We start from the raw sequence: 12,945 nt of genomic DNA, 5'->3' as shown, positions 1-12,945 counted from the left end.
TTCCCCTATATGTTTAACAGACAATTAAAAATATTCAATAAAACCGGTTATCGAAAAATAAAGTATCAGTAATGGTACATTGTATTCGGAGTTTATAGGCTCTGTTTCAGAATTCATTATTAATTCCTGACGTTTCGGCTGCAACTGTGGAAAATAGTATCAAAGGCAATGCAATAAGTATAGAAAAGTAAAATGTGTAACAAATTAAGAAATCCAAAGACTGAATTGTCCAAATTAATTCTAGAAATTAACAATGTGCAATTGTTGACCTCCATATGTAATTTTAAGATACGGGGTAAGAAGAAAGTGAAAAAGATTTGTTCTTTGTAACAATACATTACTTAAGCTTTTAAAAAGAAAGTTCTTCACACTAACTGCCATGGATATTCTCTTGTCTACTTCTTTTTAATTAAGACGAGTCATTTCCTGTCTTAAGTATATTGTTTTCTCGGTGTATTCCAATCTTATGTTACTAAGCATTTCACATCCACAAAGGAAATGTACTCCAATTTTTTCCTCCATTTTTCATTTCTTTAACAATAGTTCGTTTACCCTGCCTATATTTGGGTATTTCTGAAAATTGAAGGCGTGGAGTCACCATCTCTGTGAGTTTATTAAGCTCTGGTCTGCTCAGATCCGTTAGAATAGACGAAAACCTGCTAAAGTTGCTAATGTAGTATTTCATTTGTTGTGTCACTTTATGTTGTTTATGTTTAGATGTTTTTACAGACAATGATAGTTCACAAACAAAAAAAGTTAAAAGAATATCGTTTAAATGTTTCTTATTATAAGAGAGACGACCAAACATAGTATACAAATGTGCAAAACATCTATTATAGCCTAGTGCAGAAAGAGAAAAAAATGTAATTAGCACCTAAACAGAATGAAATAACAAATGGGTCAAATAGCAAGATACGTCTCAAATGAGCACAAACTGAGCTCGTAAAAAAGCTTTAAGACTAATAAATCGCAAAGGTTACAGTTTGCATAAATTGGCAACAGAGACATAAAAGGAACAACAATATTTGGAGGTCTTTAATTTTAGATCTTCTTCTTCTCCATCATTTTAAATATATTTTTTAAACCATAGCCTATTCTTCGTAGATAGCTAAGAAGAGGTTTGGTATACGAGGTTTGTTAAAAAAAAAACCTTTCCAATTTTGCTGATTTTGTTTTTCAATGTTTTTTGGTGTTTGTGCACAAGAAAATGTGAGTAGAAATCCAATAACAAAACGAATTAATGATGAAAATGAAAAAAATTCATGAATTCGAAAAATACCCATAAAGATAAAAAACAATTGAAAGAATAGAATAGAAAAAAGCAAAAGAATATTTGCGGTCACTTTTTGACTGGCAACCTATTATCAATGTATTCTCCTAATTTTAAATGTATGTAAAAATGTGAGTTTGATTACCTACGTTATGAACGTAGTGATCCTGTAGTTGGATATTGAATTTACCTTCCTTGATGATATAGTCTTTTTACTTAGCTTGGAAATATTTTAACAGATTCATTGACGGAAACATACAACACAAAAATTCCTACTTATCTGTATTAATAGCCCAAGTAAACTTACTGTTACAGACTGACAGACAAGAGTGTGTATTTATTAATTTACATTTAAAGCTTTACATTTGTAAATACTAATCTACAAATGTACGGGTTCTTGGTTATAAAGCAAGTTCCAGCCACTTACAATCTTACTTACAAAATTTAAGCAAAAAGCATTGTAGCAAAAAAATTACTAACTTTACTAGACAGCTGGGACCTGGATCACTGAAGTATATTTTGTGTATACCTACATCACCTATATCCATGTTTAGTCCAACAGATCTAGACTTCTAAGAAACTCTGTATCCCATTCAAAGCTAAGTTTGTTAACTATTCAGGTTATAAAAATACCTGTTCTAGTTATTTATGGTATTGTGGAACCTGCAGCTGGATATAATATATTCGTCCGTTCCTTCTGAATTTTCGCAGAATCTGCGTAGAGTTCACACTTAGCCCATATAACAGAGATGATATCTGAGTGAGCAATGTCCAATGATAACATCTGTGATCACTCTGAGTTCGCTTTTCTGAAGCTCAGAAAGATGTAATAATTTTTTTACTTGCCTTTTGTCCTGGAATATTTTCTCAATAGATCCACAGAATGGCCTAAGTCCGATAAAAGAAGTACTATCTGTTTTTTTAATAAAACTATCAGCAATTTAATTATCAGTAATTCCTTGACGCATCAAAAGTAATCAATATTTTGGCCAAAATGAGGCGGTTTTTCAGGGAAATAAGTCACAAAAATCTATTGCTTGTAATTCTTCTTGAATTATCGTATGATAATTTCCGAGGGCTATTGATAGTGTAATATTAAGACCATTAACCAACTATTAACCAACCATTACCTAACGAAAGTGATTTCGTTTTGTGTTAAATCACAATCTTGAATGATGATATTACTTATGTTTAATTCGAATAATAATTGTTCTATCCACTGTATGTTTTTTACATGAATGCATCAAGCATTTCTAGCTCTTCATGACTCCTTACGATACATATATTATTGGAAAAATTCGATATTCGATAACGTCATATAACATAAAACAACAATTTTTATTATTTTCTATTGTTTAGTTATACTGAAAATTCATGAGCAAATAGAAATTACTATTTAATATAATAGAATATACAAAGAAAGTAATATGTATCTACCACTATACTAAAAAATTTAATAGTCGAGCTATAAATAGTACCCATCACTTTCATTTATTATTTAGTTATCAAGAAAATGAATATTAAAATGATATAAAGTTTTGAGTAAAAATTGAATATTCCATTTTAGTACGATCAGTTCAATTTATTTAATTATAACAATATTGATTAAAGCCAAATTCAACATTATTTATTCTACCAACTCAATAATTTTAGGTGAACACTTAAAGCTATGGCAATTAATAGCAACGATAGCACCCTACATTTTCAAACCCACAGTACAAGGAACAAAGGAAATAATTTTTTTTTCATCCCAGACAATTATTTTAATTTAATTTACAATACAGCAGGTGTATAAAATGAATTCTCTGACTTTAAAAAATCGATTGGAATTCGATAGTCGCAAAAACATTTTTACTCGTCAGGACTAGAAATGACTTTCGAAATTTTGCCCATCTGTGCAGAGTAGACAGAAAGTATTCAGAGAGAAAGAGATGGATGAGCTATCTGATTTTTAAATGTAGTTTACAGGTCGAGATTATTTCTCCTAAGATAATTTCTGGTAATTTTGCTGCGCATCAAGTGTGCGTACCCATTGTCGTATTTTCAAAGTCATTCCTAGTTTTGAAAACTTGTAGATATCTTGTCCTTTTTCAATTTATTTATTTTACGTTTAAACAAATTTTACTTAAAAAATAATGTACGTCAACTACCTTGATTAGGTTAATAGGATTAACTCAAACTTATATACATTTAATTTTATAAGAGGAAAGGGAAGATATTTGTACAAATTTGATGTTTATATATATATATATATATATATATATATATATATATATATATATATATAGAGAGAGAGAGAGAGAGAGAGAGAGAGAGAGAAAGAGAGAGAAGAGGGCGAAAGGGCAATTTTGCGCGAAATCAATTTTTTACATAAAATTGTATAAACTCGTCGGTAAAAATTCGATATCTTTTGATCAGAGTGTACTATCAATAAAAATCAAAATTCGTTTTAAAGATGAAAAGTGCAGCTTTCGTACGCAATTTGAAATGCACTTTTTGCATTTCGCCGCAACAGTTTTAATAAAGCTGTTAAATAAATAAACGTTGCGCGATTTTCTCATTTTTTACAATTCTCACGAGACCAATAAAATGTATCACTTCCATTATCTGGTCACTATGGAATTTCCATTGTTAGAGTCTAATATTCAAAACCAATAGCACACAATTTCGATTTTGTGTTTTGGCAACAAATATAAGTCATTTCAAATATGATTAAAAACGCTGAATTTAAATTTTCACATTACAAACGATCTAAAACGTTTAAAATTGCTTCTTTTTGATTGTACAAGTACGTTTTTCTAAACTACACAACTTCAGCTACAAATTCCATCCAATGGCGTCTTCGTGGAAGTATCTCCCGTGACATAAGATTGTTTTTAATAGAAGTTTCAATTGAGCGTGTTTTAGGAAAATTTCAAATGCCGCATATTTGTTTCCAAAACTCAAAATCGAAATTTCATGTTATAGGTTTTGAAGAGTAACAACTCTAACAATGCAAATTCCTCAGCAACCGGTTAATGAAAGTGATTTAATTTTATTGATCTCTTGAAAATCGTAAAAAATTGCAAAAATCGCGCAACGTTTATATATTTAACAGTTTTAGGCCTTCATTTGTGACAAAATACAAAAATTGCATATGAAAGCTACACGCTTTAACTTTAAAACGCATCTTAACTTTTGTTAATAGGATACACAGATCAAAAGATATCGAATTTTTACCGTCGAGTTCACACAAATTTTATTTAAAAAATTTTGCGCGCGTAGTGACATTCTAAATCGCCGGTCGCATCAAGCGTTGTTTCTGAGAAAACGGTTCATTCTACACACAAAGTACTACTAAACATTTTGTTCAAAATTATCTCAGGTACATTTTTGGTTTGAATCATTTTTTTTGCGGTGTACAGATTCTTGGTAAATCGAGATGATTTCCGTATTCCCTCCTACGGGGGAAGGTTTTAGGTGGAAGGCTGGGGGTAGGCGTGGCAAACTTTTGCATCTTTTTGGGGTCCCAAAATTGACCAACAAAGAAACAAACGGTCATATGACATTAATTGGTCTGGTCTGATACGACACCTCGAGAGGATCTGTGGTGTTCACTGATTAAGAAAAAAGTTCCCAGTGAGTACGTGAAAATTGGGAAAGATGTACTACTACATAATATAATTGGGACACACTATATTGGGAAAAAACAACTACTCGTGCAGTTACTTCATTATTAAGAAAGATAGGAATATGGTAGAAACTGACAAATTTCATATGGAAATACGATTGCGTTTGTTTTCAGTGCTTAAGCCCTAATTTATTCTTATTAGTGTTGGATCAGATATAAGCGCAATTTCAAAGTAACATTCTCTGAAATTTAATGTATGTTGGAGTAGTGTTAGTAGCAAATACTAAAAGGGAACTAAAACAGAGAATGGAATAGAAGAATGGGAAAAGGCTCTCGAGGAAAAATGGTTAAAGCTTAGTGGGTCAAAAAGAGCATCGACAATATTTAATTTAAATATGGAATTGTTACTACCAATAATACGATAATATTAGATGATAAAATGTGGGCCTAGTAGTATTTGACTAGCACGTAGAAGCCCAGGTTCGATACCTGGTGTCAGCGAAAACATCTCGAAATTTTTAATATATCTAAAGACGATAAGTCGACACAGCCATAATAAACTTAGTTGACTGGATAATAAGGAATCGCTGGGTTACAAGTAGCTGAAAGCAATAGTAGAGGAACACCAATGAGGACCTGGCAGGAGAAGCTATATCCATGAAGATTAATATAAAAACATTATAAGCAAAGAATAGTAGAAAATTCATCAACGCGCAAACATCAGGATTGGCCGGGACACCTCTGAAGAGCTTCAAATACGAAGAGGAGTAAGGCAGGGCTGCATTTTGTCCCCGCTACTATTTAACATCTATTCTGAGTTCGTTTTCAATAAAGCAGTGGATAATGTTCAATGTGGTATAAAAATGAATGGCGTCAATATTAATAATTTGATATATGCGGATGACACAGTGGTAATTACAAGCAATTACGAAGAACTTCAACACCTAATTAATAGGATTACCACAACGTGTGATGAATATGGCCTTAAGCTAAACACCGCAAAGACAAAGGTGATGGTCGTCTGTAAAACGCCAATACAACCGGAAGTGGTAACAGCTTATGGTGAATAACTGGAGAGAACTAACAGTATCACTTACCTTGGTTGTAATCTAAATGAGAACTGGAATATGAGCAAAGAAATTAGAATACGGATAGAGAAGGCCACAATCTTTAAGATGAAGAAACTGTTATGTGGAAACAATATTACTTTAAGTCTGAAAATTAGATTAGTGAGATGTTATGTGTTCTCTACTCTTTTGTATGGTGTCGAAGGTTGGACTTTGACGGATACACTTCTCAAGAAACTGGAAGCCTTTGAAATCTGGGTGTATCGGAGAATCCTAAGAATAAGTTGGGTGGATAGAGTTCGTAACGAAGCTGTTTTGCATCGGATGGAAAAAGTTACGGAAGTCGTCAAAACAGTTAAAAATCGCAAACTTAAATATTTTGGCCATGTTATACGCCACCCAGAGAGATATACTATACTCCATTTAATAATACAAGGCAAGGTAGACGGAAGAAGAGGGCCAGGTCGAAGAAGAACGTCATGGTTTAGAAACCTGAGAGATTGGTTTAACAGATCCTCTGCATCTCTTTTCCGAGCTGCCGTCAACAAAATTACTATAGCCAATTTGATAGCCAACGCTCGATAATCGAACTCGGCACATGAAGAAGAAGAAAGAATAGTAACAAAATTTAGCCTTACAAATAAGTACATTATTTGAGTGTTTTAATGTAATAATATACTTCCATATTTTACATCGCTTTGTTCGTCGCATGCATCGCTTTTAGTCTCGTATGAATCATTCAACTTATCAATAAATAAAAAACGATAAAAATATTAATGCACAGTATTTATTGCATAGTGTAGTTGTTTCTACTATTAAAATTAAATCTATGTTGATCTATTTTGAACCTCTTTCGAATGTACGCAAAAAAATTACAAAATTACTAATTTAGAACAAAAAAATTACTCTACATTAAAACATGCGTTTTCTTTATTGTTCAAGTTATTTTAAGCATATATTTACATAGGTTAAAGAAACTGAGAAGTCAAACGTTGTACAAGTTTCTTGTAGTATTAATGCAGGATAAATTTAAAACGCCAAAATATGATTTGCCACACTTTTATTGAACATAAAAAAGTTACAAGCTGTAAAATCGCACAAAAAATAAAGAATTCTTCCCCTCGATACCATAAACCCCTTAACAATATCTACTCTACAAACTATGATACACAACATTTACTTCTATTAATGTATTTTATTTATATATAACGAGAAAATATCGTAAAATTTACTATAAGAATAATTTAGATTGTACATATTTATCTGTGTATGAAACTGGTCTAGAACTACTTTTTTTTTAATAAAATTACTTTTAATATATGTCAATATTACGACAAGCTGCGAGATAATATACAAAAAATATTAAACTTTGTGATTCAATTTACAACAAAGGTAGAGAACAACAAAGAATGAGAGAAAAAGCATAATTTAAACGTTTTTTATGGCTCTAAAAACGCTCAATAGACTGTTTATTGCACGACTCGAAAACTGCGAGCATCGTTAGGCAAGAACCAAGTTTTCAATATATCTGGACATAGCGTAAATATAATCGTATTAAAATCGGTATTGAAAAAAGTAATTCAAGACGTTCAAATGATCAACAATCGTTGAAAATTTAGAAGCAATTCTTACTTGTGGTAGTTTCTGCGGATGACACTCTCATTGAAGTTTTTAGGTGACAATAACGTCAATGGAGAAGTCCAAAGGAGAATAGCTTTAGCCAAAAAGTATTGCTAACCTGTCTTAGTCATCCTAACAACTTCCGGTAGAGGTCAATGAATGAGCGTTACCTAGCCTCGAGTCCATACCCCTATAGGTATTACTGATCCCCAGGCCGATTTGATTGATACGCGAATTTCAAGTCAAAGCAGCAGATCCACTTTTGGAGTTTATACTGCTGCATTGGAGAAAAACTTGATTGAAGTTACATTCAGCGGAACGAACTCATTAAAATACTCACATCGAAATGAATTGGCCAGCTCGAATAACCATCGAGCCGGCTGATTACTAATATAATATTCTAAAATAACGTATGATCCGATTTTGTTTATTCATAAGCTAGTTTGCAATAATTCTTCTGGTTCCGGTAATTAAATGTTACTTTCTGTCCATTTTTTGGTTCTTTTGTTCTTTTTCGGTTTCTGTTTATCTATTTTTATGATCTCATTAAGAGATTATGTATTTTAAATACATAATTTGAGTTCGAGTTTATTCACAATCAGTTGGTTTACTACCTATTTGTACTGTATATTTAACAACAAAGATGTAAAACATAAGATATATGTTTTGTGTGAATGTTATTTATTATGAATGAAAAGTGTGTTGCATACTTTTTCAAATTTGTAATAAAATATAAATTTGTTTCTAGGCAGTAATAAGATAATGTATTTCTAACAATTACTCGTCTAGAAGGTGTGTCTATATTGGACAATAAACCATTAATGCAAACTGCATAAATAAAATATATGTTGAAATATTAATATTAAATCTAATGTAATTTTCATTAGATTAAGATTTTAATATCTCACAGTACAGTAGCAAGTCTTGGAATTATAAAAAAAACTCGACACGTATATTCGATATCAAGTTTTTAAGTGACCCAAACATCAGTTAAAAAGCATTCTCAAATAATCACCATCGGTGAATTTGTTTAGCTAAGTACTGAATATTACTGAACGATACACGTACTGAATCGTTCTAGACTATCGACGGTATGTTTTAAGCAATATGGCAGATAACGACAACCACGATAACCATTTCTGCACTTCCCCTCAACTAATCAAGTAATCAAGAATCAGAAAGTCATATACTTTCAAAAATATATATATATTACAAAATTTTTTCTGAAAGACTTTGTTAACTTCATTCATAAATTTTTTGACATATCAAAAATGGTTAAAACGAGTATATTTCTTGTTTAACAATGATTTAAACAAGTATATACTCGTATTTTAATATTATTTTCGTTTTAAATTTTAAATTAGTACTCTGTTCCAAAGTTCTGTCAAATTTCTTAGGTAGTATTACGTGATGCACGTCAGCCTTGTACGTCATACGGAAAAAAGTAAAGTTTTTGTAACCTTCTGGCTTAGGTCTAGTGTTAGGGTTTTCAGATCGCGCGCTAACATGACATACCGACCATTTACGTAGCCGGGACCGACGGGTTTACGTGCCCTCTTTACAGCTATGGCCGCCACACGTCATACGCAAACCATACCGTAATGACGTATCTCTTTTCAATCATAAAGCTGAAATTGAATACTTTATAGACAAACATTATTTACATTTGATAGAACATTTTTTAAAAGTACAATTTTTAGAAACAGTCATATCTAAAAGCTTTTCTTGGATATCAGAAAAATTAAATTATAAAAATGGTTATGAGATCCTAAAATTTCCGCCATAATACGTTTTGTGTCAAAAAGACTACGGCAAAAATAACAACATTCTAAAAAGTGTTAAAATTCTCAACCAGTGAATACTGAACCCTTCGATATTTTCTCGTTACATAATCATTTCCCTCACAAGTGTCAACATTTAACAATAACATTAACAACAATCAGGCGGTTTGATTAAAAAACCAAATTAAAAATTATCTAACGCTGCGCTCTTTACTAAGTGTATAACATTTAGACTTTAATCCCACAACATAATTTTTGAGAGGGTGGGTGCATTAATTTTTTAAAAAAGTACACATTTTTTAGAGATCAATCAAAATGGGGTTATTTTTCCAAAGACACTTATAAAGCACTTAAGTAAACTATTAAGACTTATTTCAAGAAATAATATTTTAATCAAATCCCGAAGTATGCGAAAGAATATTGTAGTTAAAAACGTCTTTTAAACGGATAGTACTTTTACGGTTGTATTTGTAGAAAAATAAATATTTTAATACCTTGGCACTATTTATAAATACAGTAAAAGAATCAATATCTGCCAAATGGAAAACTTTCCTTAAATTGTTGATATCTGACACTTTATAGAAAGAAATATATATAATAAACACTAAAAATAATTTCAGCCGCAATTTCTATGGCATCAAAAACTCTATTAGTATTATAAAAGATCTGATCAAAGAGTCGAACCACCTTTTGGAACCTTAGCGACAAATATTGAGCAGGGAGACATATTGTTGAGAAAACCCTACCGTTCGAGTCGATATTCACCAGATATTCGTAGATTTCAAAGCAGTAAATCACTCAGTAAATACACAAAATTTATTCCAGGCTATGGTGGAAATTCATATACCGCTTTAGCGTATTTAGCTAACGGAAATAACACTCACAAGAGTACAAGAGGTAATATAACTTTTGTGAGTTCCAAATTAACATAAATAGTATAATCTTAAATCCATATAAGTTGTCTTAAATCTAAATCATCGCTAGGTCCACAAAGTTCCGAACCGAAGTTTTCATATAAGCAGAATGACAAGAAATAGTCGGCATAGTAGTAATGACGGCGAGAGACGGTTCCTTAATAGGAAGACTATCAGTGGGAAGACCATAAAAACAATGGAACAATTTATTGGAAGCACATTGAAAAACAGACAGATCATATCTACACTAAAAAGAAGAAAAATAAGATGAGATGGAAAGGCGATGTAATCAGCGGCATGGGCGCCGCCAGGATTATATTCAGGAAGGTGCATCTGCATCTACACATGTTATTAACCAATATAAAATATATACGTTTATAGCTATGTACTTTCTTTCTGGACAGTGGGTGCAAGTGCATGGGCGAGAGGAAGACACGACAGTCAGAAAAGTTTTCGACCGAAGAGAGCAGGAAAATAATGCACAGATGAAAACAGAAGCTTGGTCCTTCCTGGATACCTGGACAACTTAAGAGGATACAACAAAGACGGAAAAGATGGCAGAGACAGGGGGAATGAAGGATTACTCTACAGAAGATTGTGACTAATAATTAGTTGAATCATTAATGAAAAAAAAAAAGATTTGTTTGACCGAAGAAGAATCAATTTCGAAGAAGTTGAAATTTATCAAAAAGACGTAGGGTCAAATACAATCAGTAGCAAATAATATATCCTATTTGGCATCCACAACTTGTATAATAAAGACTGCCTGGAAGTTCATCATCCAAATCATTAGTAGTTTGTGAGACAATTGAAGAAATTGTGACTCATGTGCTTTATAATGTAAACTCTTTGATAATATCTTTTATAACCAATTTCTGATGGTCTAGAATCTGATAGCAGAAACACAAACATTTTCTTTACTACTTGTTACCAATTAGAATTTGCTATAAGTAAGTAGAGGTGAAAATTTTAAAAGAAACGCTACACGAGCTACAAGGATTTAAATATATGTTTTCAATTTCGATTATTTGATCTTAGTGCATTCTGATTTGCCAGTTTTCTAAGGCCTTACGAGGGTATTTTTATAATTTCTAGTAGCAGTACTGAAAAACGAAGAAAAAGTTTAGGTCAAATGGCCAAATAAGTAATAGTTTTAAGGGCGAAGATAATGTAAATGCTGTTTTCAAAGAATCCTTTCATGAGTTCTAGTGAAGTAGTGTGGTTAATCAATATATGAAAGCGAAAAGCGTGTTGAATCATTTCCAATAACTCCTCAGAACATTAGAGCAATTTAAGAAGTTATCAAAGATCCATCAAGCATTTGACATTGCTAATTAAAGTTTGTAATCAACAATTAAACGGTGTAGAATTTAGATCCGGAAAGGCTGGGATTTAAAATATCTAAGATGTCTCTAATGAGACGCTGAGGAAGAACACAATTCAATTTCTCGAAAAAGTAGCGAGAGCACGGGAAAGCGTATACATCGAAAGTTTTAGTAAGTGTATACTCTCCAAAGTGCACATCCCATAAAATTTGGATTTAGAGACGCAATGGGTACTAGAGAAGCCATTTTTGGTATACAGATTTTTTTTCAGCGATGTAAATGTAAATCTATGCTTTTTTTATATATACATTAAGCATAGAGAGGAATTTAATAATGTCATGAATGGCAATGATACTGTGATATTTCCTAAGTCACGAAAGTATTCAAAGCCCTAATGCACAAAATAACAGAAATTACTACGAAATATGGACTATCTTACAATACAAAAAGACAAAATTTATGCCCATAAGCAATCAAATATATTATTAATTAATAAAGTTCGCCCTTTTGGAGGATATCAAAATTATTTCGTAGTAATGTTAGCAAAAATTAAAGTTCAGCTACTTCTCTGCAGTATTTCTCCAGTACACCTATACAGTGTCGAAACATGAACCTTCATAGATGCATCCTCAAAAAAGTGAAGCCTTTTGAAATTGGGCTATATAAAAGAATATTCAGGGTTCCCTGGGAGGCCCATATATCCAATAAAGAAGAATATAGAATAACCTAGGGATATGGAAGTATTTCAAACAAAAAAGCAAACACATGTGTTCAAACTACTAAACTAAGGAAAATACTTGGCAGTAGTCCTGGAAGAAGAAGAATCTACTGGTTTAAAAACCTAAGGACATGGCTTCAAATTTATAGTACAGAACTTTTCAAACTCTGCACCATAAACAAAAACCTCAGAAAACTGGTGCAAATGTCAGAATATTGTAAAAAAACAACTTGCAATCAATATGACATCAGTAAAGTGTGGAATTATATTTTCAAATACAAATTTTTATTTAATGTAAATATGTAATTTTTCCTGATACGTGTTTTATAAAACAAATGATTATGTATGAAATAGAATTTAAAATTTTTCAACTCGACCGGAATAAAAATTAAATATATTATGTAATCACCAAAAATATCACATTGTTACGTACATTATTATTTTTAAAGATATAAATATTACCATTAGTTTAACGTTCAATAAATTGCTTTTCTTAAGACCCTCTCATCGCAAAAAACAAAGTTTCTAAAAAAGTTTTCAACTGTTTATCTAATAACTTCATTAAACAAAATGACTCTTACGTATCTACTATGTAATATTTAACTGAATGTCCAATACTTATATAAATGGAATTCATAAT

General features: G+C 31.5%; 1 protein-coding gene across 6 annotated transcripts in view; it reads right to left on the bottom strand.

The window, feature by feature from the left end:
* The window catches only part of Sec16 (endoplasmic reticulum export factor secretory 16), a 164,335-nt gene that overhangs the window by 43,817 nt on the left and 107,573 nt on the right, over positions 1 to 12,945 (bottom strand). The window lies entirely within an intron of this gene.

Source organism: Diabrotica undecimpunctata, chromosome 6 (genome assembly GCF_040954645.1).
Source record: "Diabrotica undecimpunctata isolate CICGRU chromosome 6, icDiaUnde3, whole genome shotgun sequence".
Classification (NCBI taxonomy): domain Eukaryota; kingdom Metazoa; phylum Arthropoda; class Insecta; order Coleoptera; family Chrysomelidae; genus Diabrotica; species Diabrotica undecimpunctata.
This window is presented reverse-complemented; position numbering and strand designations above follow the sequence as displayed.